General features: G+C 46.0%; 1 protein-coding gene across 1 annotated transcript in view; it reads left to right on the forward strand.

The window, feature by feature from the left end:
- Positions 1–202: 202 nt before the first annotated feature.
- The window catches only part of SLC23A2 (solute carrier family 23 member 2), a 71088-nt gene continuing 51642 nt past the window's right edge, over positions 203–19648 (forward strand). The window contains exons 1-2 of the mRNA XM_044417346.1: positions 203–303; positions 2989–3055. The gene's annotated coding sequence lies outside the window, so the exon portion shown is untranslated. The remainder of the gene's footprint in view (positions 304–2988; positions 3056–19648) is intronic.

Below are 19648 nucleotides of genomic sequence, written 5' to 3' on the forward strand. Positions count from 1 at the left end.
ACGGGCCTGCGGATCCCATTCTCCGCCGTGCCGCCCTCCGCGCCCTGACGCCCCGCAGCCCCCGCGCGCCGGGGCTTTGTGCGCGCGCCGCCCGGCCCCGCTCGGCTCGGCTCGGCACCTTCGGCCTTGCGCGGGTGGCGGGGAGCGGCGGGGCTGCAGGGGACAGAGGGCGGCACGGCGGAGAATGGGATCGGGGGAGGGGGCCTGGCCCCGGGCCCGGCCCCGGCCCGGCGAGGAGCCCCTGCACCTGCCCCGCTGACTTGCGGGTCCGTCTTCCCTCGAAACAAAATGGGTGGCGGACATGTAAGGCTTGTACATCGGGCGAAGAATTTAGATTAATTCACCTGCAGCCGCGGGCCGCTTTCCCTGGCTGCTCCCTTCCTGGCAGTTTAGTTCGGCCTGATTTGGAATGGATGCAAGAACAATGCATCTCTATGGTTTTTTCGCCTTCCCCTTGTACTGGAAAGCCTTTTCTCTATGCTAGAACATTTTTTACTGGAGGACGAGGGATTAGCTCAGAGATCCGCCTAGCTAACGCCTTTACCCAGCTAGTAGATCAAAGGTATTCTCTGAGACCGGAATGGTATGGTCAGTACCTACCCGTGTCTCACTGTTATCTTTTAACAAAGTGTACTGATAAAGTTCACACGCGGCAGTATCTTCTCCTTCACTTGTCATCCTTTCCTTTTGAAACCGATGTAGTAATTCCTGTGCTGCTCAAAGATAAGCTCTAAACTCAGGCTGGATCTGCTCCCAGGCTTTTTCTTTCATGGGGAGCTGATTCAAGGGTTATCGTTAGACTCTGCAAGGTTCGTGGATGTGGGTATAGAAGCTTGTGAAACAGAGCAGGCTATTTTTAGAAATCAAGTTTTGCCCTACCTTCATTGAAGTCGAGGGTAAAACCATGAATTTGCCTTGAATGACTAAAGGGATGGCTTCCCCTTGTCATTATCGATGGCAGTGTCTTTCAGGGGTGTTGGATCAATGAGTCCATGGTCAAAGAGTGTTTAGATCTAGAAAGGCCTTTTCTCTGCCCAGAAAGGGAGACAGGCTAAAGGGAGGACAGAAGTTCCCTGTGAACAGCCATGTACATTGGTGGGATTTGAGCATTTGAGGATCATGGCCGGAGAAGACAGACTGACTCCGGGAAGAAGTGGCAGAGCAAGCTGCAGGGTGGCTTCAGCATGCCATTGCTGACTGGAAATTGAGAAGTGTGCACTGGGCAATTGATGGGTACAATTCTACCACAACAGATAGTCCAAGAACTTTGTTTAGGTACAGCATTGGCATTGCATTGCATTGCAACAGTGCTACCAGGTTATGACAAGAGAAGATTCTTGACCTTACAAACTCTGCTTCTGAAGATTAGCCCTCCTTTAGATGACTTCTGATCACAGTTTTAATATACAAAAGCTTCCAGCCTAATTACAGAACTATTTTTAAAAACCTTGATAGAAAGCTTAGCCTGGAACAATGCAATGAAATTTCTCTGGAACCAAACATTGCTGTTTGGTTAACTGAGCATAAACAAAGGAATTTTGCAAGAAACTAGACTGGTGAGGATTGAATTTGTGGCTTCTCTTGTAGCTTATGCTGGTGAACTATATAAATGCACCATCTTAACGCCTGGTTGAATTTAAAAGCATGGAAATAGGGCACACCTTACTGTGAGCAGAGGTTAATGGCTGGGAAAGGGTAGTTAGGAGAGGATAATATAAAGTACTAGACTAAACTTCTAGTCCTCTCTCCAGCATGTGAGTTTTCTTTGTCCTCTTGTCAACTTTGCACACACTCCTCAATTCCGGTTAACCTTTGAAGGTATCTTTAACTTGTTTCCAAGTAACCATGTTTGAAATCAGATGGATTAAGTCAAAGGGCAGCTTCTCTCCTCTTTGGGTATCTAAACTGCTCCTCTCCAACTTTACAGATATCGAATTGTTCATTTGCTCAGATCCTTCAAGAAATGGCTGTTGAATGTCATAATGAGGGAGGGCAAGTGCCATGTTTTCGATTGCAGTTGCCCCTATTGTAATGGAAATGCGGGTGGTTGCAGAAGTAAGGTATTAAAGATCATGACAGCTGTTGAGCAGTGGATGGATGAATGGGATGTCCTCCTGGTACAGCACTTTTCCCGCAGTTGCTTTGGGTGTGCACTTGTACAGTCACCGTGTCTCAAAGACGAGGAACAGACTCAGCAGAACTCATTGGCACATGTGTAGCTGAAGTCACGATCCAAGCCGTGTTCCAACTGACATATGCTGTTTGCTCTCTGTTTAGCAAGGATGGCTGACCTTTCAGTATTTCTGTGCATTAACAGCTGTGTAGTAGGCACCAGTTTTGAAACCCTTGCTTTATGGCAAACTGTACCTGTTGAGAAATCCTCTTTTCCCTCCCTTATGGAACTTTCTGCAAGGTTTGTGATTATGCATATAGGATCCTGGTAATGCGGAAGGTTCTTTAAGGTGGTGCAGCACCTGCTTTGCATGTAGCCAATCCTGGTTTCCATGCCTGGCATCTTCAGGTAGCTGCCTGAATTCCCGGAGAGCTGCTACTAGTCAGTGTCAAAACTGGGATGGATGGACCAGTGGCTTGGCCCACTGACTGGTTCACATGACATTTTGACTAGCTTGTTGCAGTGCTTATTTAACCTCCAAATAATTCTTGATGGCTGGATTCTCACAACACTTCGGGAAGCCTTGCTAGGGGTTGTGTATTCAAAATGTCACTTGAGGTGCCCTGTGGCTCATCATGAGTCAATGGATCCACTGTGGTTGGGCTCTGGTATGCAAAATGGACCAGTATTAGGCAGCCATCTGTGTTTGTGTAAACAAAATTCCAAGAGCATAAACCAATGAAAGTTGCTGAGACTTTCTTTTTTAGCCGAAGACAGTCGTGTTTCTGAAAGTGTTTGGGCAATGGTTAATAGTGTTTAGAGAATCTCTGTTAGAGCTGTTCAATACATTGAAAAGTACTTTTTGTTTTACTCAGACTCTGTGGGAAGCGGATATGAAGAGTCACACTAAGTGTGGGAACGGCGATGGTGATGTAGCAAAAGGTAAGGAACCAGATAAATCACTGAAAAATGAATCTTCATGCTGTTGGTTCCTTGGTGTCCTCATTGGGGTGGGATGTCGTTAAAGAGGAATTTGTTTTGACCGGAAAGCTTATCCTTGGACTTGGTAAAAGACGTGAAAAAACTACCTCTAGTGATTTTGTGGTGGAAGTAGACGTGAAAGGATCTTTGCAGGAGTGTGTTCTTCCCTCCTCTAGATGACAGAAGAGGAAAAGTTCAAAGATTATCCTGGCATTTCCCTGTGAAATCTTGTGGTTTGGAGAGTAGATCAATAAAGACCTATCCAGTTAAATTTGCATTTATGTCGAGATGGTAACGCTACTCCAAATTGGTGTTGAGTAGCCACCTTTGTGCTCAAGTCCCTGCTTTTCAGTACAGTGGTACCTCGGCTCACAAACTTAATCTGTTCCAGGACTCTGGTCATGACCCAAATTGGTCGTGAGCCAAGTCAAATTTCCCCATAAGGTTCAGTGTAAATAAGGTTAATCCGTTCTGTAACCATTTTTTAAATCAGAAAAATGTGAAGCAAAATGACAACAACAAAGATTGCGGCCATCTCCCCCCCACACACACCCCAAGCACAAGCATGGCCATCTCCCCCCCCCCCAGCACGACCACGATCGCGTCTGTCATCCCTGCACACGGGGGGGTGGGGGGGGGGAGACAGGTGTGATTGCGGGCGCACTGGGAGGGGAAGAGATGGGCACCATCTTGGCCATCTCGCCCCCGCCCCCAGCACAATCGCGGCCATCTCCCCAATCGGGGGTGAGGTGGGGAGATGGCCGCAATCGTGCTGGTTGTGGGGGGGAATGGCCGAGATTGTGCCCGTCCTTCCTGCAGGAGTGTGCCTGTGATCATGCACGCCTTCTCTGCTTGACCGCGACCGTGGCCATCTCCCCACTCGGGGGCAGGGGGAGATGGCCGTGATCCTGGCCGCCACCCAATGCGGAGTTCGCGACCCATGTCCAAATTTTCATGGAATTTTTGTTCGTGACCCGATTTGTTTGTGAACCAAGGTGTTCATGAGCCAAGGTACCACTGTATTACTTTCCCACACTTTTCAACGGAAAACATCCAGATCTTGGGCAGTATCACACAGGGCTGTTCCGTCTCTTGCAGGGCCTACTTCTTGTGCAAGGGGGCTATGGCGCTTTTAAACTAACCCATGAAACAAGCAGGTAGCGTTGATTCTGGATCAGACCCTGTCAGTGGAGCTGCAGGCATTTCAGAAATAAGAATTTCAGGCTATATTTCAAAGTGCCAAGCCCCACTGCCAGAGGGTATCCCTCAGGTGGATGGGCACAATAGGATATTACCTGCCCTAAACATTCTTTGCATGTTTTCAAATATGTGTTATCATGTTTTGTCCTGTGAAATGGCATGAGACATTTCGTGCCGTAATGCTTTTGAAAAAAGAACATATCTGAGTTTCAAATATAATGACAAAATATTTATTATAAGTTGTGTGTACACAAAGCTTGGTACAACTCAAAAAGGTATCATTTTTTCCTTAGATACCCTTATAATGTTCTATAGGAGTATGGAAATACTTCCCAATATTTGCACTACCTCTAAAAGGATACGAGGCCATATTTGAACCCAAAGTTTGTTTATGTTTCACTACTTTCAATACTGAGCCAAAAGGAACCTGACTTTTTTTTAGCAATTACATATTTTGGAATATCCATAGACAACCTGAACAAGGATTAAACAGTGACATAGTTCTGGGGGAGGTATTGCAAACATTGAAATTTGAGGATGGGCACAATTAATATAAGAGCTGTTCTGGATTGAACCCAGGGTCAACTTAGCCCAGCTCATGGCAGGAACAACACCGTCCCGCCCCTGCCCCCCAGCAGGTGGTCAACATAGCCGTACTGCCTCTGGTATTAGAGGTGATGTAGAACCATCAGAATTAGCAGCCACCGAGAGCTTTTCCGTCAACTGATTTGTTGAACCCCCACGTGCTGCCGCTGGAGCGATGGCCACCATCATTACTTGCGGGAGTGAATTCCATAGTTCACCTTGGTGGGGTGTGAAAAACTCTTCCTTTTTCTTCACGAATCTCCCACCAAGTAGCTTACTGGGATTCCAGAGAGGGAGAAAAAGGTCCCCCTGACCACCTTCCCTGCATGATCGATATTGGTGTGCACCTTCATCAAGTCTTTGCTCACTCGACATTTTCCAGGCTAAGCAGGCTGAGATGTCGTAACCTTTGTGGCCTTCTGCCTAGCAACCTGAATTTGGATTCCTGGTCTGCAGATCTCTGTGCTATTTCTATCACCATGGATCATGACCATGTCCTGAGCCCCAGCATGTACTCTTGTCCCAGCATATGAAATCCGCAGCCTCCTCATGGCTAACCGGGTGGCCTGCACACCCAACATAAAGCCTGGGTGCCTAGCAATTGCATTTCCCACTGCCGCACCCACCCTCTGCGCGAGGTGTGTGTCTGCAGAGTGCATCCCGTCTAGGGATCCTGCCCTCCTTTCTCGGAACTGTGCTCTCCTTCCCCGTTCGCCAGGGATTGCGCCAGCCCCCTTAGGTCCCCTGGCTGCAGGGGAACAGCCTTGCTTCCTGAGAGCTGGGGACTCCTGCAGTATCACTGTGCGAATCCTTTCCTGCTGGCCCACCATCCCTGCTGGCTTTCTGCCTTCATAACTGTTATCATGACAGAGGGCTTGCTCCCCTGCAAAACCACCTGCTTACTCAACCCTTGCCCTTCTTGCCTACTTACAAAAGCCAGTCATGGGATTGGTCCCTGGGTCCAGGAGGTCATCAACGCCTCACTGAAGGAGGGCCAGGTCCGTGCCCATATAAAGGAGGCAGTGGTCAGGCCCATCCTGAAGGTGTCTCTGGACCCAGAGGTGGCCACCAGTTATAGACCGGTGGCCAACATCCCGTTTCTGGGCAAGGTGTTGGAGCAGGTGGTGGCGGGACAACTCCAGACACTCTTGGATGAAATGGATTATTTGGACCCATTTCAGTCCGGTTTCAGACCCAGTTATGGTACTGAATCTGCCTTGTTTGCCCTGTACGATGAACTATGCAGGGAGAGGGATGGGGGGAGTGCGTCCCTGTTGGTTCTCCTGGACCTCTCAGCGGCTTTCGATACCATCGACCATGGAATCCTTCTGGTTAGACTGGCAGGATTGGGAGTAGGAGGCTCTGCTTGGCACTGGTTCCGCTCCTGCCTGGTCGGCTGATTCCAGAAGGTGGTGCTGGGGGACTATGGCTCTGCGCCATGGCAGCGACGCCATGGGGTCCCGCAGGGCTCTATTTTGTTCCCCATTCTCTTCAACATCTACATGAAGCCGCTGGGAGAGGTCATCAGGAGGTGCGGGCTGCGGAGTCATCAGTATGCTGATGACACCCAGCTCTACCTCTCTTTTTCAACTAATCCAGGTGAGGCAGTGGCTGTCCTGAACCGGTGCCTGGCCAAGGTAAGGAGCTGGATGAGGGCCAATAAATTGAGACTCTATCCAGATAAGATGTGGTTTGGGTTTTCAGGCAAGTGATTTTGGTCCTGTCCTGGATGGGGTCGCACTCCCTCTAAAGGACGGGGTCTGCAGCTTGGAAGTGCTCCTTGACCCAAAGCTGTCCCTGGAAATCCAGGTGACGGCAGTGGTGAGGAGCGCCTTTCTCCAGCGTCAGCTGGTTCATCAGCTGTGCCCTTATCTGGACAAGCAGTGCTTAGTGATGGTGATTCATGCCCTGGTAACTTCCCAGTTGGATTACTGTGACACGCTCTATGTGGGGCTGCCCTTGAAAACGGTCCGGATATTTCAATTGGTACAAAATAGAGCTGCCAGGTTGCTGACAGGAACTGGGCATTGTTCTCATATAACACTGGTCCACTATCAACTGCACTGGCTCCCAATTGAAGTCTGGGCCCAATTCAAGGTGCTGGTTTTAACCTATAAAGCCCTGAATGACTTAGGTCCAGAATAGCTGAAGGATTGCCTCCTTCTCTATGTGCTCTCACGATCGGCAAGGGAGGCCTTGCTCTGGGAACCCTCTCTGAAGGAAGTATGGAGGGTGAGGGTTAGGTTGATTTTTTTATTTCAGTTGAAAACATACTGCAAAACTTCCAAAACGTGCAAAATTACAAAAAATTCAAAAAGTACAAAATTACAAGGTTCCCAAAATTTACAAATCAAATTTACAGAAATAACTTTCTACAGAGTTCTCCTTGATATGTTCATGCCATGTGTCTTACAGAAATTTTCTAGGCAAGAGTGTTATACAGGACATTACGTAATTGGGGTATCAGCCCAGACAATCACTGCCAAAATTTCCTCCACCGACTTGGCAGCATCCTCCCTTTTTCTTTGTGGCTTAACCCGAAGATTTTCTCTTGTACAAATTTTACCGAGCCAGCCACGTCAGCCAAGTTTTGTGTCCTTATCTCCCTGTGGTGTTGATAGGACAATGCCAACAGTACATATAGATTAATGAGTCTAATTGTAGACCACAGTATAGTCCAACACCTCTCAGGTGCAGTTGTCTCTCTCCATCTTCTCTTCCTCGGTTCCCTCCTCCTGGGTTCCTTCGATGGAGGAGAGGGTTCTGTGCCAGACACGATGGATTCCCAGTCCTGGGAGCCCAGGTCTGGCCAGTCCAGCGCTTCAGACACCGCCTTCCGCATGGAACGTGCCGTGGGGCAATCGCTGACAACGTGCCTCGCCGTTTCCTTTTGCACTGTTCCACTCACAGCGGCCCTCCTTTCACGCTGCGGTCTCGGGCAGGCCTGTGCCCACTCGGGCAGCCACGGTCTGGTCCCTTGCAAATGATACACCTGGTGATACAGCCTCCATCTGATGTCCCATAGCCTGAATGGAACCCGTCTGTCCTTAAAATACTCTAAGGGGTATATCGGCTCCCTTAAGTATTGAGAGAGGTTCTCTCTCTTTACATTCTTTGCCACGTGTGGCCTGAAATAGTTAACCTCTAACAACTCTCCATACACCTCTCGGGTGAGGGTTACCTGGAGGAGGGCCTTCTCTGCAGTGGCGCCCAGACTGTGGAATGCGCTCCCCAGAGAGGTCTGCCTGGTGCCGACGTGATACTCCTTCCGGTGCCAGGTAAAGACCTTTTTATTCAACCATTATTTTAATAATCAAAGGTTTTAGATATTTTAAGATTTTTTTTTCTCCTTTTCCTCTCTCCGCAGTCACAGTTCCTATTCTTTTCATCCCTTTTCTAAGTTCATGATGTGTTGTTTATATTGTTCTAATAATCAAGGTTTTATATTGCAATTTTATATTGTGTAAGCCATCCTGAGCGCTTGGTGGAAGGATGGGATATAAATGCTTGTAACAAACAAACAAAACGAAGAGAAGGTGTAGAATGTATGTTTAGTTTTATATAAACATGTATAGGTATTCATATTTACTTGAGAAGGTTGGAGGAATCATCTGCCTCCCCCCACCCCGGTCACTTAACCTGCACAGGTGTTCAGCTCATTTAGAAACAGAGTGAGTCAGAAGGGGTCTCCCGGGCCATCTAGTCTGACCCCCGGCTCCAGCTGGCTTCACTCAAGACATGGCTACCATGTGCATGTCCAATTTGTGGTGTTCCGGGGGCCAAGGCGCCTTGTCCCAACGCGACTGGTTTTCAAGCCTGCCTCCCCACACAGCTTGTACTAGCTTGGCTCAACCGTTGCCACTCTGCAGTTGTTAGAAAAGCAACGGAGGCTGTGGTTAAGCAAGTGGAAATGCAGGTGAATTAAGCCCTCTTCATGGGCGTGGAGATTTTTGTGGAGAAGCCAGTAGTCGGGGTTCTTGGAGACGACGGCAGGCAAAAGGGGGATGCTTCAGGAAGAGGCATTGTTCCCCAAGGATGCGAAGCACTGAGATAGCGCGCCAGCTCTCTGATTCAGGAAGGCAGGTGGTCAGCATGGACCCAGTCCCTTTTTATGCTTTTCTTAAAACTCAGTTGAGCTCCTGAATTTGGGATGTGTCTGTTTCTGAGCTTTAGTTTTCACACTGCTCGGTAGGACTGAAAAACCTGAACCCAACCAGCTGGACCTGTGCAGTGGCTCTTACCAGGATGGGTCTGCGTATCACGTTCATTGCTCCTTTCTCATCCTGGGTTTCTGTGGCGAAGGGCCTCCGCACCCGCTCAGGAATCGCGGGTACAGCAGGCCTGCGAGGACTGTCCGTTTCCTCTGGATTTCCCCTTGAGATGTCCCAGGTATCAGTTTGTGAGGACTTATCCTTCTGGGATTTAGTTTCTTTTGCTATATCCTTGCTTCAGCATCAGCTGATGATTTATTTATTTATTTGAGGTTTTTAGATACTTTGGCAAAAACCTTTCAGATTTATGAGCTCTAAATGACTTCTGGAGGCAATTTAATGGATAAAACCCATTTTATTTAAGCAGTATCTAATCAATGGATTTAAAAAAAACAAATCTTGGCTTCCTTTCAGGGTCATCTGAGCAGACTTCTCTTCCATGCCTTGGAACTGGTTTTGGGGTTTAAAGGTTTTAGGATGAGGGGAAGTTCATTCAGCTGCTGGATTTCAACCTGTTCTCTTTATTTATTTGCATTTTTATCCTCCAGTGCCTCAACTCAGGCCCCTGCAGCAACTCTGAATTGACTATTCACCATGACAAGCAGTTATAAAGCTAATGTTGATACAGAAAATATTCCTGATCTGGAAGTGTTATCAAAATTAAATCTCCAATTTTGACATTCAAACTGATTGTTTCTGTTTGGAATGATAGATCTCTGGCTTAACTGGATGTCAGAGACTCATACAATGAGTCACTCTTTCATAGTCTTGTCTTTGCTTTCTCTTTCATTCTTCAGTGTTGAAGCATGGAATTTCTTTATTAAATTTCTAACCCACCCCATTAGCCATATGGCTCCCTGGGCGGATTACAAGACATATAGAATAAAATACAGTATCAAAGCAGAAATTATAAACAATAAACCAACATAAAATGCGCAGAACTGATAGCATACACCGCAGTTCAAATACTGCTTAAAACAAATTAGCGATTAAAACTCCATCGAAATAGAAAGGTCTTCACCCGGCATAATGGCATTAAGTCTAAAGTGGCACAAAAGTACAGAAACAACTCCCTCTGTTTGGCAGCTGGGCTTTGTTTTCTTTGCTTAGCGGAGTTAAAATGCAGCTTATTCATCATGGACAGGCATGTAGTTTATGCAGGTAGAATTCTCCGCTCACACATGGTGCTGTTCGGACAGGTACGTGTGCACAGAACAGGAGGGCCAATAGCTCAGTAAAAAAGCAGATAGCTTCTGTGCATGAAATCCCAAGCTTTCATCCCCGGCATCCCCAGCAGGACTCGCTGAAACCGTGGCATACAGAAAGCGACCTTCTCCTTGGTTTCATACAGGAGTGTGTGAGGATCTGCTTTGTGGGAGGGGATCTGTTGGATCCCCTTGGCTCAGCTCCCCAGGCCCTGGTGGCCTGCCTTCCAGTGGCTGCGATTCCAGCCTGGCCCCCGGCCTTCGTGTGGGGCCGCCAGAAACAGCCCGTGCAAACTCTGTGCCAGGCAGCTTCCGTCCTTGTTCATTTTGCATGCATTTTGCATGTACTGCAGGCGGTGGTGCTGATGAGGCAGCACAAGACGCGCCAGCAGCATCCGAGCGGAAGAGCCGCAGAGGGCTGCCATCGGGCCAACCCTGCCCCCTTAAAAATATCTTATTTTTGGTTATTTTTCCATGTCTTGCCTTTTGTATAAACTGGAGAGCATAGCTGGGTCACGGCACTGCCCCTCGTGTCAGCTTGTGCTGTTTTTCATGTCAGAGGTTGTGTATGTAGAGCGAATCCACATGCAGTCACTCCATAGGCTGCCCGCATCGAACGTGTCGGCTCTTTGATGTTTAGTAAGTGGCGACAAGTCTGATTTGCAGAATCTCCAGATATTAGATGCAGTGGTGGTATAAAAAAGCTGGCTATTTGTTTAACTGTTCTAGCACTGCAGTTTAAATACCACCGTCAGATTCTGAAATTGGCATCTGGCTCTTGCAATCACTATGCGTATTCTGGCAAAGATATCAACAGCCAGGTTCAAAATCCAGTTCTTTAGCAAATGAATTCATTCTGAACATTTTCAGCACTCTTTGTCATTTCCTCCTTTATTGTCTTGATCTATTTTTCATATAGATAGGCAACTTCATAAAACCATAGTCTTATTTTGTTTAAAATTTGATAGGTGGTTATGTCTAGCTAATTGATCCAAATAATTGCAGTTCTAGCTTTGCATTAAATAATCAAATAATCTTCCATTCCAGTGCTCCAACTATGATCTCTCATACGGGCCTTTATAAAATGGATTAAAAGCAAAAGCAATGCATATCCAGGCAAGCTATTCCTGTAGCAGGTGTAACAGATGGACCTAGACTAATTATTTAAACAGTGCCTTCAGTTTTCAATAGTTGAAGTTGTTTTTTGAATAAAAGCACATTCTTAATAATTCTTTTAGAATTCAAAATTTATTTCTTGATTTAAGAATAGTGTTGAATGGTAAGTCAGAAAAATAGACCACAAAGCCACATGTACCTTTCCTGAAGAGTGGATTGATTTTCAAATCAAACCAGCCTGAAATCACCCCCAAAAGTGACAAATTTAAATACTAGCTTGAAATCAGCTTTCCTATTTGCATTATAGACATTTTCTGAACTCAGCGCATGCTGCGCAATGCAGAACGTATTGGTCTGCAGATATTGCACAAGCTGGGAGCATAAGCCAAACGTCTGGCGCTGGAGCCCACATGTTGGTAATGATGCTAAAGCTTTGGATGTGCAGGAGGTATCTGTGGAAGGCAAGGGTTCGGCTTCAGTCTGGGTTCATATAGAAGGCTTATGTCACTGAAGGGAAAGGCACCAGCCGGAATAAACGGAAGAGGACCGGATCATGAGCCAAGCCCTTTCCAGCACGTTCCAGAAGCAAGGACGGTGTTGCTGCTTTGCAAAGTAACCCAAACGCTTCTTCATGTCACGCCACATTCAAATGCCTCACTGCTTTGCTGCTATTCATAATTTGTCAAAATAAAAGGCATGGTCTGCCAGTTAGCGTGTCAAACCGGCGTTTGATCTTTGTGTGTGCAGCTTCGTTCGCAGGCAAAGCTTACTCTGCTGCATTCAGTACAGTGACCAGCTGAGGAGCTAAAAGTTTTTAAAAATGCAGCGTAGGGGTCCAGGGGCTGCTGTCTCGAGGGTGTGCGGTACCAAACCTTGAATCACCTTCTGTGTCGTCCTTCTGTGAGGTGTGATTTCAATTGCCAAACCAGGTCAGACGCGTCTTGTCCCAGTGAAAGGTTAAGGAATTCCGCAGTAGGCAAAAATGGAAACATAGTTATCCTGATTAAATTTTACCATTTAACAGTTTTACTATTTGTTTATTTACTTTCATTTTTCTTTCAAAATGCGGCAGCTGACTAGGGGGAGTATTTTAAATTACGTGCATTCTGTCAGTGAAATGATTCATGCTGTCCAAGTGCCATGTAAAAACCCCATAAAGGCTGTCTTGGAGGTCTCGCAGTCAGCCTTCAAGCATTCTGATGTAGTGAAATGAATAACCAAAACTTGGCTGACTGGGTTTTTAGGATGGTTTGCGAAACTGGAGGACTTCTACGAGGGTTGGTTCCAAAAGACCTTTCACAGAACACCATATTGCTTCTGGATTCCAAGAGTGCCAATATGTATTTGCTTTTATATTATGTTGTTCTGTGGATTTAAGGTTATAATGCTTGTGAGTCACACAGAAACCATCGGTTGATGGGGTGGTATAGGAATGCAATTAATAAGTGAATGGATTTTAGCCTAGTGGTGGCAAGGAGCCTTAGAAAATAATTTCAGCCACTGAGAACAGGGCAAAACTGAGTGAAATTTGGTAAACCACCAAATCATGGTTGGCTGCGGGGAAGGGATGTGACTTGCTGCTGGCAGCAGTCTCTGCTGGAAAAGTATGTCCACATCGTCATTCTGCAAGTTTATGGGCCTTTGATGTATTGAAAACTGTGTGCAATATTCTCACTGTAGTCTGATTTTTTAAGATCATGTCTTCTCTTATATTGACTAACTCTTGCTTTCCAACAATAATTCAGTCACTTTATATTTTGGAACAACATCTCCGTTGTACTAAACATCTCTGAAATTGTTTTATTCCAAAAGCAAAAACAATTTGTTGAATAGCCAGAAAATCACTGTGGGCGTCATTACAGCATGAGGTTCTCTTCAAAGCACTGAAGAGTAACTGGGAAGTTTCAGGCAAATGCACAAGGAAAAGGATCTGTTTAACGTTCAGTAGCAAGTTGAGAGAGCTCTGTGTTGAGTAACGCCAGTTCATTTACCTGTAATTGTAGCATGCAATTAATTATGTTTGTGCCTTCTAACAATGACAGCATATTTAAGTGCCTCTGAAAGTAAAGAAGGATTTTCTACATAAGAGGTTAAGCTATAATACATTAATTAGTTCCTCACTGAAATTAATACAGCACACGTGAAAGATTGGATCCAAATTTAGTTAGAGAAGAGCTACTGAAATCAACAGAGTGATTTAGTCATGACTAACATAACCCCTATTGTTTTCAATGGGTTATTCTAGATCCAGTCCAGTATACTTCCTAAAACAGAGATTAACAGTACCATCCTGTAATGTTTATTTATCTTCTCGGTTGACTGGGCTTCCCCTGAATTAGCAGGTTTAGGATTACAGCCTTTATCAACCCTCATTTTCTAAATTTCCATGTGATGCAAAGCTTACCAAAATTTACATCAGCCTGATTTTGCAGTTAGAATAAAAGTAATTGATCCCAAAATTTGCAGTAAATGCTGATGATTGATGTTGGGTTTTTGAAAATTTTTAATTGGGAAACATTCCAGAAAATTGTCCTATGACTTGGAAACCACAAAGCTTGCTTAATATTATATTTTTGGTTGGTGTCCATTTATTCTTACTAATGAATTAATGAATTGGGGTTTTTTTCTGCAGAAACATGAAAGATTTTCTGCTTTGAAAAAAAATGTCTGCCCCATTTCGTTGGCACTGAACATCCCTGTGCTGCGGTTTCAGTACATTCAAAATGGGCAATGGCATTCCTCTGATAAAGAGCTTGTTTCACAAAAATGCAAGTTGAAAGCATTCCTCTTTTTTAAACAAACTGCCTTACTCTGTATCAAGTAACTCGTGAGAGGCATTATTTTTGTGGTGCCATGACCACTTTTGCCAAGAATGTGATGGCTTCCAGTGCAATAGGGGCATAAATTTGAGGGTAAGCGGCTTCTGGCCTCATTATCCTCATTTGTTGTGTAAATAATTACTGTTGCATAGTCCATCCTACCACAAAGTTGATGCTATAGGTAATTATTCAGGGAAAACCTGAATATTCAGCCTGGGAGGGCTTCCCTTGCTTTGTTTTTGTTAAAATGGAAAGGGAAAAGGAAAGCCTTCCAGGCATTCATGGTTTTGCTTTACCAGTTAACATAATTCTTAGTCAATTAACATATAAATTTTATTATGTTCATGCTATCACTGGATTGTAAAGGCAAAGGTTTCCCCTTGACCTTAAGTCCAGTCATGCCCGACTCTACAGGGCGGTGCTCACCTCCGTTTCCTGGCCGAGGGAGCCAGCGCTTGTCCGCAGACGGTCTCCGTGGTCGTGTGGCCGGCATGGCTAAACACCGAGGTGCACGGAACGCTGTTACCAGCCCACCGAGGTGGTTCCTTTTCTTCTACTTGCATTTGCCTACTTTCGAACTGCAAGGAGCTGGGACGGAGCAACGGGAACTCACCCCGTTGTGCAGATTCGAACCGACGACCTTTCGATCAGCCAGCCCAGCAGCACAGCGGGTTAAACCACTGCGTCACCTGCAGTCCCTTCCAGTTTTACAATCAGTTAAATTCAGTTTTGCAGTTTCACTTGCAGTTTTACAATCACTGGATTGTAAAAGTATCTAATTGCATAGATGGATATGGAAGCATAGAGCCATAGAGTTGGAGCCCAGAGGGCCATCGGGTTCAACTGCTGCTCAGTGCAGGACTCCCAGTGGATGCGTCCCCCTCTTCTGGCTGCCCAGTTGCCTCTTGAAGGCCTCCAGAGTAGGAGAGCCCGCCGCCTCCCAAGGTGTTGGGCTCCACTGCTGCACTTCTCCAGCAGTCGGGGAATCCTTCCTGATGGACAACTGGAACATGGCTTCCTGCAACTTGAGCCCGTTATTCTGTGTCCTGCATGTTGGGATGATCGAGACGAGACCCTGTCCTTCCTCTTTGTGACATCCTTTCAAGCACCCTCAGTCTTCTCCAGGCTAAACCTGCCCAACTCTTTCAATCCCTCCTCTCAGGGCTTTGCTTCCAGCCCCTGGATCATCCTCGTCTCCCATCCCAGTTTGCCTGCTTCAACGGCGGTGCCCAGAACTGGCCCGGAGGAGGTTGGGCCCTGCTGACGGGGCCATCTGCGCCCCCACACTTTCCTTGCTGCTCTGTTGCTAGTGCCGCAAGCCGTTCAGGCACCTTTTCAGCTGCCTACAACTCTGAGTCATTCCTTGCCAAGACCCGTGTTGCCAGCTCTTGCTCACCTTCACTGGTGCCCTTTGCAGAGAGCTGAAGGCCGATGCCCTTCCTGCCCAGGTTTAACGGAGTGCTCTCGATCTGCCGGCACCTCCTTCCTGACAGTACAAGTGGTCCCGCCAGCCCACTGGTCCTGGCCTCACTGTGCCTTTTGACAACGGGACTGAAGCAACAACATGCTGCTGAGCCCAGCCGTATGTCATCCGAAGCCAGCGATGGCTCCTGCCTTTGGCTTTCTTCTTCTGATTCCTCCCTTTCCTCTAACGTCCTCTTCAGGACTCCGTAACATTCGTTTCCTGGGTCCACTCCATGGTCCAGAGGGACTGCAGGATCAATTTCAACATCCTTCTTTAGAGGTGCTCGGTACCACAGCTTCTTTGACAGTGCTGAATTTGCTAGCAGATCTGCTTCTCTCCAAAGGAGTAATGTTGCCAGATCCGTCTCATCCGTTGCACGACATTTTCTCCCACAGACACTTCTTGGGCCAGAACAGGATGCTGGAGTTTGACTGATTCAGCAGCTTAAACATGTCAGTTCTTTCAGTGCAGCACGGAAGCTTTACAGATAGCACTGGCACTGATTTTTCTGTTTCTTCATGAGGGAGAGTAGCTTGACTTCAGTGACATGGAAATCATTCTCATTTGGGGCCATTAGGGTCAAGTTCAACCTGATTCATTGCCTGTTGCAAAATGTACTTCAAGTCCTCATTTCTCTGGATATACAGAGGGTACCTACACACACACACACACCCCTTTTAAGAAAGGAAAAAACTGTATTAAAAACTGTCGCGTGGTAACACTAACATTCATTTAACGCCATCTTTTGAGCAAACGGCATACTACACATTGCTACCATAATTCAATTTTGAAAAGTAATACATAGATAGCATCCCTTAAAATGTGTGTACATTTTGACCCCCTGCACTCTGTGGCAGTTTCGGCCCATCAGAATCCCTGATGCAGGATCTCTTAGTGCTTTTTCGCCCCCGTCTCACCCCTTCCTGTGGGGAATTGGGAGTTGCCCCTCCAGAGTGCTCTCCAGCGTCCCAGTGGGGCCCCTCTTTTTCTGCAGGCATCCGTTTCAAAGCTTTTTGAGCCACTGGCTAGTGGGGGGGTCGAGGCTTTTTCCTTGTAAATCACCTCTTGTTGCAGTCAGTCAGCGTGTGAACCATGAATTCTGTGCTTACAGTGGACTCGCCTTACCTGGTTTCCCTAAGGAAAGGAGGTAGTGAACCTAGGCACTTCTTGCTATTTCCAGACATTCTTGGATCACCTACTTCATCAATAGACGCTGTCCTTCATACTCTTGATGTTAGTCTCTTCTAAGAGTACATAGGAGCAAATGATTTGTAGCACCAACACTTGTGTGTATGTCCAGTTTCTTTAGAAGTAGAATGAAAATACTTTGCCATGATGTCTTTTCTCTGAAATCAGCAATTAAATCTGTGTGGCTTGCAATTTGCATTAATTATTGTGTAGGTCTTGTATAATTGCACAGTGGGGAGTGGGGAATGGATATAGAATTCACAGTGAATTGAAGTCTTCTTCAGACATTTCTACAGGGAGACAAGCATTAATAATCTCCATGTATTTTCCCAGTAAAGTGAATTGTGGACACTGGGCTGTGTATATTACTTAAATCTGTTCAGAATATGGCTTCAATTCTCAAGTGACTTAAGGTAGAATCCGATGTGTATTTAGACCCCTCAAAATGATGATGGATGAGTGCTCTTTTCCTCTACTTGCCACTTAATTTTCCTTTTGTCTGCTGTTTAATGGCTTCTTGGGCAGCATAGATTAAAGATAGGGGTTTGGAGATTTTTGCCTCTAAGGGTCTGGATTCAAACATTTTTTAAAGAAAAAATTCACAGGCAGGAGCTCGTGATTGCAAAATACTAAGTTCTGGGCTGTCCTTTCGTCTTGCTGTAGTAACTTGAGTTGTCAGCAAACTGTGTTGGAGCTTCTGTTCAGCACAACTTTAATCCTGCTTTATACCATAGGGGATTATTTATGAAGCAATCCCTTAAGTGTTATATTACTGTGCATGGGAAGCTGTATGTCAAATTGATTACCATGGCCAGATTTTTCTTTAAATAAAAGGCCTTTTGCTATACGTCCGTATTAGCTGCATTGTTTTCTGTGGTTTTCGTTTTTTGAGGAGGGGGATAGAGGCAATGCTTTCCTAGCAAATTTGCACATTGAAAATATTAAAAAGCTTCATTTACAGTTTAGTGTATAAAATTCGACGGCTGGGCTTTTTAATGACATTTACAGAGCAATCCTGTGTATTTAAATATTTTTCTAGGCTGCCTTTTATAGTAATGATCCTCCCAGTGTCACTCTTCCTCTGCATGATAACACAGAAGTAGGACCCACTCTGCTAAACGGAGCTTTCGTCCCGTTAGCATGCGGCACCCGACCCACTAAAGAGTTTATTAGCTTTTAGGATGTTAAGCTGTGCTGCACGAAATGTGTAGCACAAAGCTGAAATTTCCCGGAGTGCCAGTAAAAATAAATCCAAACATTAAAGCAGCGTTGTCCTGCTAGAGCAAATGCCCCATAATTGAAAATGCCAATTCAGTTTGATACACCTCTTTTTCCTAATGGAAATATGATGGCTGGAATCATATTATGCTTGGCACGGCCCCATCACACTCCAGAGGTGGAGTGGGTAAGATCTGTGCTACCAGCGGTTCTGCCTGGCAGTTCCCATCACACTAGTTGCCACAGTCAATGGGGAGGAATACTGGCCGTTGTGAGTTGGAGTTTCTGGACCACCCTCAGTTGCTCCTCCCTGCTAAAAACCTGGGAGTGTCCCGTTAACCTAAGGGGGTCTTCCTGCAAAATGGGTGTGTGCAGAATAGGGATTTGGTCTGTACAAGGACGGGTGTGATGATATCCTATACAGGTGATCCCAGGATTACGAATGAGCTCCATTCCTGCGAAAATGAAAATTCATCTTTCAACTGAATTTGTATGTGGGGGTTAGGGGCACAGGACCCCTGTGAAAGTGGAAAACCCACAAATATCTCTACACCCAGCAGTGCCTCCTCTTTGCAACAGGGAGATGCCGGAGAGATTTTCCTCTTTGGATGAACAGGGCAGAGGGGAAAGGCTGGAGCCTTCCCTCTCTCCCCGTCTGGTCCCCCATCACCATGTTGGTGCTTTGGAGGCCCTCCTTCCTTCCCTTTTTGCTTCCTTTATTTCTGTGACGATGATAGTTCCATAGTAATTTTTTAAAATTAATAGGTTTTATGGCTGTTTGTTTTTTAAGTGCAGGTTGTTCACACGGACTGCCTGTACTAGAAAGAAGGAACAGACTGAGCTCATTATTAAGGGTACCACCTTATAGCCCCTAAGCCAAAGTATCTTAGTCATTGCAGTTTTGTGGTGGAAACCACATATTTTGTTGAAAACACATGCATTTAAACGGACAGGAGCAGTCTCGCAACACAATATTGAGGGCTGGCAGCATATTTTAGTACCAAGTTAAGGTTTATAACAGTATTGGAAATGCTGAATTTTACAGTATCCTGTACATAGGAATTTACTGTAGTTTGGAATACATAAACAACTAAATTTTAATGACCTTTTTTGTGGCCCCCTGTTTAAAAAGTTTGAGGAGCCCTGATCTAAAGAATATTGTAAAGATTAGATGAATGGCTAGAACAGATGGATTTGTTGTTGATGGAACCGTTCTTCCGCACTGGGCAGCTGTCCATTCGAGGAGGTGATTTAAGCTGGACGGGGGAGATCCACATAGGAGATTAGATGAGGCCGGGGACTTAGGGGCACAGATTACAGTCACCCCCTAGAAGTCGAGGGGCTCCTCAGGGCACTGAACATTACAAAGGTGCCAGGCCCTGACGGGTTAAGCCCGAGAGTACTTAGAGAGTTGGCAGGGGTTCTCTCACGCCCGCTGGCCTCCATTTCTGAGACCTCGTGGAGAACGGGTGAGGTTCCAGAGGAATGGAGGGTGGCATCAGTGGTCCCAATTTTCAAAAAGGGTAGTAGAAAGGACATGGGGAATT

This window comes from Varanus komodoensis, unplaced genomic scaffold, assembly GCF_004798865.1.
Source record: "Varanus komodoensis strain SLA01 unplaced genomic scaffold, ASM479886v1 scaffold88, whole genome shotgun sequence".
Lineage (NCBI taxonomy): Eukaryota > Metazoa > Chordata > Lepidosauria > Squamata > Varanidae > Varanus > Varanus komodoensis.